We start from the raw sequence: 11162 nt of genomic DNA on the forward strand, positions 1-11162 counted from the left end.
CGAGGCAATTCAGATCTACAAACGCTGTTTCTCCCTCCATACAGAAACAACCACTTGATACTCCGGTCAAAACCATCACACTACCATATATAGCAGGCGTTACTAAAAAGATTTCCAAAATTCTAAACAAACACAAGATCCAGGTTTGGTTCAATACAGTACACAAAATTCGTGATCTGATCTCATCCGTGAAGTATGTCATTCCTAACTTACAGTACCCCGGGGTTTACAAATTGAGTTGTACCTGCGGTGATTGCTATATCGGTGAGACAAAGCGACATGTCTCTGACCGAACTCGCGAGCACAAATCAGATTTGAAACACGGCAGAACGAATTCTTCTGCCGTGGCTGATCACTGTTACAAGGCTGTGGGTGATCACGATATAATTTTCTCCGATACCAAGGTTCTTTGCAAACCCACGGGTTTTTATCAGAAATTTGTTCACGAGGCAATTCAGATCTACAAACACAGACACAATTTCAACCGAGAAGATGGTTTCAAATTAAGCAACCATTGGAAAGATGTTCTACATCGAACTAAACATTAAACTAATTTCAATGGTACAGTATATTTTCCAAGTAGTGGTACCCCAAACTTTCGCAGCTCTTATAAATTCCCCCTTTTCACACCATCAATAGGTAAACTCCCCCTCCCCCCCTTCCCCCCGCGCCAAACGGCACGTACACCACCTCTTTCCTAAAATCGGCCAATCAAATGCTCATTTTTATGCTAATTTCTTTGTCAGAACACCTTGTTTGCTCGCACACAGTTTAAAGGTCCGGTGTCTGAGCGTGGTTGTGTTTCGCTAAATTCTCCTGTTTGATGAGTACTAGGTGCCTCGGTGAATGTATATGCTCTGACTTTAACATAGCGATTTCTGTGACCAGTTACAAGCTAATCACTCAGCTATTTCAATGCTAAATTCTATGCTAATTCCTTTGTCAAGGGGTACCTCTGCGGATGTGTATACTTTAACTTAGCTATTTCAATGAGCCATTTCAATGCTAAATTATATGCTAATTCCTTTGTCAAGGCGCGTGGTCTTTTTCTTCTCACACAGCTTAAAGGTCGTGATCTAAGCGTGGCTTCTTCCACTCCAGCGCTGTCCTCCAGACAGTCTCGTCCCTTCACCTGATGAAGGCCGCTTGTGTTGTGGCCGAAACGTCGTGATTTTTTGTTATTTTGTTTTCACCTACGTGACTTTACCTAATAGAACCAAAGAGTATGAGCAGGTGACGTCACTTTACATGGAGCACCCTCCCGCCTCATTAATAATCATGAGCAGGTGACGTCACTCCACATCGAACAGCCCCCCTCATTAAAAATCACAAGGTCACGTCCTCCGAATGGACACCCCCCCCATTCATAATAATTAGCGGCTGACGTCACTCCTCAGTCATACTAATTAGCGGGTGACGTCACTCCACATGGGGGGGGCGGGGCGAGGCGCCTCCTCCCCCCTCCTCGGCGTCAACTCACAACCCTCACTACAAAGGCAGAACCCTCACGTCATCACGTGATCTCCGTAACGCTGTTGTTGTTGAGACATCAAAGTAACAAGCACGTCATGATGAACAAGGGATTGTAACCTTAAAATGAAATATGTCTGTGTCACCGCGCCCTTACAAACTGCACACGAATTGATGCAATGAATATATCACGTCGCGGTCTGTGCTTTTCGCTTGCGAGTTTCAGATTTACTGCAATACACCCGTTCCTGGACGGGCAAAAGGCCCGTATATCCAGAGCCATGGGTCTAAATAAAGATTATGATTGTCGCTTGTTTTCAGTTCTTAAGAGGATATCCCAGTAAGCTTATGGCATGGACAATATAGGTTTTTTATGGGACATGTTTTAATTGACTTAATTGAATACAGCACGTATTGTGTTACGTATGTAATTCCAGTTGTGGTGTGACGTTAAATAAATTCCACTGTTTGCTATTTAGAATACTGTAATGTGCTGTGGTTTGCAGTGTTATTTACACGGTCTGTCGACTCTGCAGCAGATGGTCACATGAACTTCAATCCAGAATAACCTTTTGTTACAGCATGTGTGTGTGTGACCGTATCTGCATTCTCTAAAATGACGTAGGCAGCGGTGGGTCAGCCCACTGAGGAATTGACGAGAAAATCATTTGTGGTGTGTCACGTAACTATGACAATTACATTATGGACAAGCTACATAAGCATATCACGGTGGTGCGAATTAATTAAGGTAATAATAGATTGATCACAATTGACATTGACAGTGTTATTAGAATGATGATCTGTTACATGTTTCTAATGGTCTGACTTTGATTTCCGTTATACCTATTATTGTAATCAATCTGGGGACCTTGAGCTATTTGGGGCCCTACGCTCTTGCTTACTTTGCAGTGACAGCACTGGGCAAAATCAAAGAAAGGGAAGCACTTTAAATTGCATATACTAGAGGTTGAAACAAGAACGTTGTTTTCCATTCAATGGAATTGCGAGTACATCACAAATACAATTGTACGAATAAAATTCACAGAACCGCACAGTGCTGTTTTAAAGAAATACGTGTTCGAGAGCCGGCATGCAGTTATTGTACCATGCATATCAGATGGCACTGAAATGTAAGTCTCAGCTAAACAGGATTCCATTCCTAACATTCAACTGTTGAAACTTTTTTTTGTAAACTTTGACGTAAAACACACGAATACAATCTTGCAAGCTGAAACTATGTTAGATGATTGTATGTAACTTGTTTTCCTACGAAACTTGTCAATCCACTGCTGGATGAAAGGCCGCCCACACCAGCGTGGGTTTAAAAAGGTGGCGGGTAGTGGGGAAAGCACAAGTTCTGATATCAATCACCACTGATTTAGCCATGACTCGGAATCAAGCTCAGGTTGCTGGGTGTATAACATCGGAAGTGCTCGATCTATGTGCACCATACTGGAATGTTGAACTATCATTTTTTTAATGTTTTTGTTACAAAAATCATGTTAATTGCGATATGACCAACCCATCAACAAGAAGTGTGTAGGCTCTGGTTAAAGTGGCCATGGCTTCGCAAAGTCATAATTAGCATATTTGTGGAGAATTTAAGTAAGAAATTGAATAGGTAGAAAATAAGACTTCTTCACAGCAATAGTTGGCCCTTTTGCTCGTACAGCATTGAAGGAATGCGGCCGAAAATAAGCATTCCCAGAAGGCTACGTGGTCAATAATGTAAAAAATATATACTTTTAATTTTTTATGTGGAGAGATTAATATGGGACGGGGAATTCTCAACGTATGTATGATTTTATTAAGTCAAAGTAGCTGAGGAGAAATTATTTTACAATTGCCTTTGTCCTCAGTGCCAATTGGAAAATACAGTGAGCATAAGCGTTGAGTGCAGACCTTGTTGCAGTGTTTCCATTTAGATCTCAATGGGGATGTAAATGCATGCTGGAAGAGGGCCTTCGCAAGCCATGCAGGTCGTGGGGGTTAGTTTACTTCACCACTCTGGTTCGAGTGAATTGATGGAGGTGTGGAAGTGTAGTCATGGGGACATAGTAGACATAGTAGAGCAATGAATGTTGCTGCACTGCTTTCTCTGCTGCCCGCCATGCAGCCTAACAGCCTATGGCAGTTTAACACGTAGGCTTTCGCGACCAATATTATTCATAATAAAGGTGTTTGGGTTAGATCGCGTTTATCTATAAATGTGTCGTAACCCTCCACCACCCGACACGGGCAATCAGCAAAAAAAGTGTCACGTTCACAAAAGACAAATAATTCACTACTTTAGCCCACCGGTGTGTTGAAGAGTGAATCCACATTTACAGTTTGAGTACGACGTTTCGTTGGTAAATACATCCAGCATCATCGGGCAATTCGCCAGAATGGTAAAGCCCTCGCTTGCTCCCGGTTTTATATAACCTGATGTGTGTGTATGAAGGTCACCCATCTAAGCAATATCCAGATTTAAGCCTGCTTAATTACCTTCAAAGATCTTATGAAATCGGGGAATAGTAGGTGATTTGGCAATAGGCAGTACAATACTCTATATATGCATGTAAAAAGAGGATTGTATGTAAAACTGCATTGTGGTAAATTGCGAAACCTAAATGTTTAGGACCTCTGCTCTTCAGTACAATACATTGAGAATGAGTTATGACCTAACTTCAGGGTAGGTTCTTATAGTTTCTTATTGATGTCCAGTTAACGTGAGGCATCTCCAAAAGTATCTTGTTTCAGACAAGACAGGTCACGTGGTGTGACTATGCTAAACATAGAGTCAATACAGTAGTTCATCCAATTTAGGAGTTGCAGGAGAGACCAAACGTGGCTGTAAGACTGTCACGGAAGATAAAACATTTTATTGCTTGGGCTTGAGGTGCACAGCATTACAGAGCTGTGCATGCCAGGCATAGCTGGAATATATTTCATTTGGCTTCTTGGTTCTTTCGGTAAAGTCACGTAGAAGGGAAATAATAAAATAATAAAAAATTTAACATCATAAAATAATAGCTCAGCTTATTGGAGAATATATTGAGTACATTGATTATATTGATGTAGTTTATATTTAGTTCTTTCGCATCGGTTTCTTGTATGATAGGTGGGTAGTTGCAGCTATTTAGCCTCAATGTACTAAATACCTCTGTTGATATGTAAACTCTGACTTTAACATAGCTACTTCCGTGACTAGTTACATACTAATCCCTCACACTAACATCATGCTAATCTCCCAGTTACATGCTAATTTCTGACTTTAACACCCTGCTAATCCAACACATTAACACAGCTACTTCAATGCTAAATTCTTCTGTTTGATATGTAAACTCCTTTGTCAAGGCGCTCTGCTCCTCCCACCCAGCTTAAAAGACGCTGCCAAGCTTAGCGGTGTTCATTGAAGCGGTCTTCCCGACAGTTCTGTTTCTTCACCTGAGGAATGCTACTTGTGTTGTGGCCGAAACGTCGTGAGAATTTTATTTTATTATGTTTTATTTGTATTTTTTTTATTGTTTTATTATTTCCCTTCTACGTGACTTTACCGAAAGAACCAAGAAGATGAATCCCTGCAGTCATGAAAGCTTTAAATCAGAATATTTCATTTGATTTGTAAGACCAACTGGTGTAGCAGCATAAGTGAAAAAAAACTGTAAGAGCTCTGTTTGAAATCTCTATGATGTTCAGCATAAAATCCAGGTCATGCTACAAATATAGACGCTAAGATGAATTATATTAAATACGTCTGTTCAAAAGGGAGTAGCAGCATAAGTGAAAAAAATGCTAGGGCTCTATTGTTTGAATTCTCTTTTTTTATTATTTTTGGCATAAATTGCAGGTCATACTACAAATATAGACACTAAGATCAATTACAATAAATATCTCTGTTCGAAAAGGTATCGAAATCGACGGTCATCTTGGAAAAAGAACGGACGTCTTTGATTTTTTTGGCGATGAGTGCGTTTGTCTTATTAAGTGACTCACTCCGATACTACGTGCCGAATTTGGTGCTTGTCTCGCCATCTGAACACTTACTACGTTATCTGCTCCACTAAAACGAAGTGGACATTGGCAGCACACTCAATTAGGTGGGGTGATGGAGTGAGTGGCAGGCAAGGTAAGGCATGAAGCGGTCTCCTCGTGTGCTGTAAGTTCTGCTGTGGATGGTTTGTTGAATTACAGGACCATAAGAGATGGAGAAGGCTTCATGGAGACCTTAATCCAGCAGTAGATCATGGCTGATGAAGGCTGTGTATGGCTGCTCCTGGTGATGATGATACAAGCAGATTACAGCCTTGTCAATGCTTCTTGTCAGCTTCATAGTTTTTCTGGAGCACTCGCATTTAAAGCACTCACGAATGGCCAGCTATTATTATTGAGTTATTGACCTTCTGTATGTATAGTGAGGGAAAAAAGTATTAGATCCCCTGCTGATTTTGTACGTTTGCCCACTGAAAAAGAAAGGATCAGTCTATAATTTTAATGGTAGGTTTATTTGAACAGTGAGAGACAGAATAACAACAACAAAAATCCAGAAAAACGCATGTCAAAAATGTTATGAATTGATTTGCATTTTAATGGAGGAAATAAGTATTTGACCCCTCTGCAAAACATGACTTAGTACTTGGTGGCAAAACCCTTGTTGGCAATCACAGAGGTCAGACGTTTCTTGTAGTTGGCCACCAGGTTTTTACACATCTCAGGAGGGATTTTGTCCCACTCCTCTTTGCAGATCTACTCCAAGTCATTAAGGTTTCGAGGTTGACGTTTGGCAACTCGAACCTTCAGCTCCCTCCACAGATTTTCTATGGGATTAAGGTCTGGAGACTGGCTAGGCCACTCCAGGACCTTAATGTGCTTCTTCTTGAGCCACTCCTTTGTTGCCTTGGCCGTGTGTTTTGGGTCATTGTCATGCTGGAATACCCATCCACGACGCATTTTAAATGCCCTGGCTGAGGGAAGGAGGTTCTCACCCAAGATTTGACGGTACATGGCCCCATCCATCGTCCCTTTGATGCGGTGAAGTTGTCCTGTTCCCTTAGCAGAAAAACACCCCCAAAACATAATGTTTCAACCTCCATGTTTGACGGTGGGGATGGTGTTCTTGGGGTCATAGACAGCATTCCTCCTCCTCCAAACACGGCAAGTTGAGTTGATGCCAAAGAGTTCCATTTTGGTCTTATCTGACCACAACACTTTCACCCAGTTGTCATCTGAATCATTCAAATGTTCATTGGCAAACTTCAGACGGGCATGTATATGTGCTTTCTTGAGCAGGGGGACCTTGCGGGCACTGCAGGATTTCAGTCCTTCACGACTTAGTGTGTTACCAATTATTTTCTTGGTGTCTATGGTCCCAGCTGCCTTGAGATCATTGACAAGATCCTCCCGTGTAGTTCTTGGCTGGTTCCTCACCGTTCTCATGATCATTGCAACTCCACGAGGTGAGATCTTGCATGGAGCCTCAGGCCGAGGGAGATTGACAGTTATTTTATGTTTCTTCCATTTGCGAATAATCGCACCAACTGTTGTCACCTTCTCACCAAGCTGCTTGGCAATGGTCTTGTAGCCCATTCCAGCCTTGTGTAGGTCTACAATCTTGTCCCTGACATCCTTGGAGAGGTCTTTGGTCTTGGCCATGGTGGAGAGTTTGGAATCTGATTGATTGATTACTTCTGTGGACAGGCGTCTTTTATACAGGTAACAAGCTGAGATTAGGAGCACTCCCTTTAAGAGTGTGCTCCTAATCTCAGCTCGTTACCTGTATAAAAGACACCTGGGAGCCAGAAATCTTTCTGATTGAGAGAGGGTCAAATACGTATTTCCCTCATTAAAATGCAAATCAATTCATAACATTTTGACATGGCGTTTTTCTGGATTTTCTTGTTGTTATTCTGTCTCTCACTGTTCAAATAAACATACCATTAAAATTATAGACTGATGATTTCTTCGTCAGTGGGCAAGCGTACAAAATCAGCAGGGGATCAAAAACGTATTCTTAGCTCTTTCGGTAAAGTCACGTTGAAGGGAAACAATAAAATAATAAAAAATATATAAAACAATAAAAATTCTCACGACGTGAGACGACGTGAGAATTTTTATTGTTTTATATATATTTTATTATTTTATTGTTTCCCTTCAACGTGACTTTACCGAAAGAGCTAAGAATATGAATCACTGCAGTCACGAAAGCTTTAAATCAAAAGATCAAAAACTTGTTTTCCCTCACTGTACCGTGGTGCAGTAGTGACGCACGTTGGACGATTTGAGGGTTCCACGAAGTTGAGTCATCCCAACACGTCGCAGAGACCTAAGTGACATTTACATTGTTCACACCAGTTTTGTTTACAGTGTTTTTTATGTTTTTCTGCATGTTATACACAATATCACGTGCTTTTTTATACTGTAGTTACGTGCAGTATTATATTTTGCAGGTTTCTTCACATATTTACTGTTAATCTAGGTATTACAGTAAGAGAAAACATCTTAAAATGATACAACATACACTACAGTATAGTGGTGTTTTAGAATAACACTTTTGTAATCGTCTCAGCTGCCGAATAAATATTTTTCATGAGGAATCAATAAGCATGTCTGTGATGTTTGCGCGTTGTAAAATATAATTTAAACAAACTAAATCAATGAAATGTACCGTTAGAAATGTTACTGTGAATTACTTTGTTAAAGAAAAAGCATGTTTTTTTTAATGCCCGGCACATCCTCTCTTGCAGAAACCTTGCACGTGAGACCATCCAGAGTGTAATCGCCTTAAACTACTTAATCAATACGATGCCGTGGAAAAGTAATACTATCATACAAATTACAATACTGTATATGATAAAACAAGTTTTGCTGGCTGGCTGGGTGGCTGGCTCGTGCGCGGACGGGCAAAGTGCACGGTGGTGACAAAGGAGTCCACACGAGTCGTCCTGGTCATAAAACACAATTGCTCCAGTGACTGTCAAAATAAAGACAACTATCCCCCGTATAGCCTTGGCAGACTGTTGAGGCAAGTGCTGTTAGCGAGCAGCACCTATGAAGGCCAAAACAGCACACGAGGGGGTGGGTGGCCAGCACTACGCCCGGCCGCCTTTGTCTCCCCAGTTTTTACACACCACACCAGGTACGTATTCGAGGCTGAGTAGACCTAGGGGAGGCCCAGGACCGGTTCGGATAATCGTCACCGATGTTGGCCAGTGAGCGGGAATCGAACTCGGGTCGCCGGATTCGTAGCGCGGCGTAGCGATAATCGCTGCACCACCACTCCCCCCAGTGACTGCGCACGCATAGACACACACACACAATCTTGAAGGAACTTCCATCGCCAGCCAAACGTCTTCTTCCAACGAGCCCCCTCCTTATTGCCTTTTGACTCCCAATTTTCTGCAACCTACCACAAGTTTCCTCTCAGCCACTCTCTCCGTTCTCCTCGTCTTTTCCCCGTCAAAAATATCTCAAATATATCTCCCCTATGGAATTTTTCGCGTCTTCGTTACCGCCGTTTCATTTCGTTTATTGTTTATCGTGGGCATTTACGGTTGCCGTGTTCTCCCCACCTAACCTCAGCGTGAGCCCGCAACGATTTGGCATCGTTTTAACAAAAACAACAAAAACGGTTTTGGCTGGGTGGCTTGGAGAGACGGACGGTCACGTGCTGGCCTGCTCGTTGTCACGAGATCATAATAAAGCGAAACTCCCGATTATACGTGGGCGGATTGTCCGGGTTGCAATCCAACCAACACGCTCATGTGCGTCTTTCGACCCTCGCACCCTTCCTCGAGTCTCAACTAGGCGCAACCTCACCCATAACGGCCGGTGACTCAGCGCCCACGGCGGAGGGCCCTCCACAAAAAATGTCAACAAACCCGAAAGTGAGAAACGATCGAAACGCATGGCACCGTCTGCGTCTTCACTCCCATTCCGCATCGGTCCACAGTTTGTTACGGCCCAATGTACACATGCCGTCTTCGTGCACATCACCGGCTGTGATCAGAGAGATATGTGGACACTCACAAATTCAAGGGAGCACTAAACGCAGAGTACACAGGGCATTGAGAGACGCGTGCTTGGAGTGGCACTGAGAGAATAGGGAATAGAGTGCATAGATTAAAGAGTTCATGCAGGTCAGGGACATAATGTGAACTATATTCTTGGTTATATATTCTTGGATGTTTCGGTAAAGTCACCACGTAGAAGGGGAAACAATAAAATAATAAAAAATATAAAACAATAACATTCTCACGACGTTTCGACTGCAACACAAGCAATCATCATCAGGTGTGAAAACCACAACAAGAAAATTTGAAAAAAGTGGCATTCAAAAATTTATTGTTGTGTTTTTCACACCTGATGATGATTGCTTGTGTTGCAGTCGAAACGTCGTGAGAATTCTATTTTATATTTTTATTATTTTATTGTTTCCCTTCTACGCGGTGACTTTACCGAAAGAACCAAGAATATGAATCCCTGCAGTAACGGAAGCTTTAAATTGAAATTATGTGAACTGTTACGAAAAGCAAGTGGGCCTGGGCAGGATGCGTCACTCGAAGGCACTGCTCATCAATCATTTTCAGAAGGCGGCCACTTTCGCCAATAAGATATCGTCAGTGTGAGAGGGCCTCCACACGTTTTAAAGCATTGGGGGTTTGACAGCAGTTTCATAGTTTAGTTTAGTTTCATAGTTTCATTTATTTTGGGTATAGCCCTGTGAGCCATTCGGCTCTTGAATCGGGTGCAACCGCAACAAACAAAAACAGGAACAAGAAAAAACATCTTAAAGTGACTTTGTGTGACTGTGCAAACAGAAAATCCAGGAAAAAACATCTAAATATTCCTGAAAAAGCACCGTACACCAAAGCTGTGTGCAAAAATCCCAGCGGGATGCAAGTCAAACAACAACAACAACAACCACAAGAAAACTTAGATTAAGGCCATTAGTCTAACTCCGTACTACAACAAACAAAAACATCAGCACGATGATGATGGGGGAGGGGGGGGGTGTTCACTTGTCTATTGTGGGGGGGTGGGGGGCGTACATCAGAGGCCGCCAGTGGCCCACGGGCCTTGCAATGGAGAACGCCGTTCCAAGGGATGATGGCAAGTGGTAAAGATTCATGTAAAAACAAAACCCAAAAGGAGGACGTCCAGCAAGGAGATAGAGAGATGAGATCAGCTGGCATGCAGAAGCTAAATCAAACATTTGCTTGTGAAATGCCGCCAGCTTCGGGAGGTCTGATGCTGCTGATGATGATGATGCCTAGCCTTGACTGAACGTCATTTGTGCTAAATGCCAGCTGGCAAGCTATTCTCGAACATCATTCGAGTTTACACCACGAATGACGAGCTTCTGGAAATTGAAATGCTTGCGATGCTGCGCAATGACGCGGCGGGGCGATTGAAGTGTGACGTCACTCACACGTCACAGAGCACGATGCACAGTGAACCTGTGCGCGCTGAACTCAGCACACGCAAGTGTTTTAAATTTAAAACTCATTTCTTTAGAACTGCTTTTTGTGCTTAGTTCGTTGCCCCCCCCCCCCCCCGCACCTCCGATTATCACGGACGGCTCCATACAATTTCATTTAACGTATTCCAATGCATTTATACTTGTAAACGTCAATCGCATTATTTTTGTTTATGAATACAGTAGATATTAATTTCGCAGTATTGGCAACAGGTATTGGATTGAGAATAGTAAG

The sequence above is a fragment of the Petromyzon marinus genome, chromosome 9 (genome assembly GCF_048934315.1).
Source record: "Petromyzon marinus isolate PM22_M1 ecotype Great Lakes invasive population chromosome 9, UKy_Petmar_22M1.pri1.0, whole genome shotgun sequence".
Taxonomy (NCBI): domain Eukaryota; kingdom Metazoa; phylum Chordata; class Hyperoartia; order Petromyzontiformes; family Petromyzontidae; genus Petromyzon; species Petromyzon marinus.